The sequence below is a fragment of the Bos indicus x Bos taurus genome, chromosome 9 (assembly GCF_003369695.1).
Source record: "Bos indicus x Bos taurus breed Angus x Brahman F1 hybrid chromosome 9, Bos_hybrid_MaternalHap_v2.0, whole genome shotgun sequence".
Classification (NCBI taxonomy): domain Eukaryota; kingdom Metazoa; phylum Chordata; class Mammalia; order Artiodactyla; family Bovidae; genus Bos; species Bos indicus x Bos taurus.
Window position 1 is genome coordinate 55888316 of NC_040084.1, and position 822 is coordinate 55889137.

General features: G+C 33.2%; 1 non-coding gene across 1 annotated transcript; it reads left to right on the top strand.

Annotated features, from left to right (window-relative positions):
- The first annotated feature begins 371 nt into the window (after positions 1-371).
- LOC113898935 lies at positions 372-478 on the top strand. Its single transcript, XR_003512791.1, has one exon. It is a non-coding gene; the product is annotated as a U6 spliceosomal RNA (small nuclear RNA).
- Positions 479-822: the final 344 nt, after the last annotated feature.

The window sequence follows — 822 nt, forward strand, 5'->3', positions numbered from 1 at the left end:
GGAGTGGGTTACATTTCCTTCTTTGGGAGATCTTTCCAACCCAGGGACTGAACCCAGGTCTCCCACACTGGAAACAGATTCTTTACCATCTGAGTAGACATTATTTTGTATTTATTCGTTAAAACTATTTCTCATATCCCAAAAACTATCTAATTAACGTGTAAGTTAAAATGACAAATATTTATATCATTGGTAATTGGAAACTAAAGTTTGTTTTCAGATATTTATTACTTAAAATAATATGTATCAATGACTAATGAAGTTAAATGTTGTCCTCTGAGAAGAAATATTGTAAATATTGGCTTTGTATTTCTTATATTGAGACAATTTTAGAGAAAACAATGATGGAGAAATTAAAAATATATGTGTGTGTGCTCGCTTCGGCAGCACGTATACTAAAATTGGAACAATACAGAGAAGATTAGCATGGTGCCTTCGCAAGGATGACACGCAAATTCGTGAAGCGTTCCGTATTTTTGTCTTCTCCACGAGGTGGAATGAAGAAAAAGACCACCCATTTTGTAGAAGGTGGAGATGCTAGCAACAGGGAAGACCAGATCAACAGGCTTATTAAAAGGATGAACTAAGGTATCTACCAGGATTATTATTGTAATCTGGTTAATAAACAATTGAAACAAACAAAAAATATATATGTGTGTGTATAATCTTAGTGTTTTCCTTATTTCAATATTAATGAAGATAAACAAAGTTTGGGAAGCAAATACTTCCAACAGGTGCATGGATTTCATGGAGTATATAGGGTATTTGAATTTTTTTTCTCTGTTGATGCCTGCCAGATATCTGTGCTTTTTTTGTTTCTTT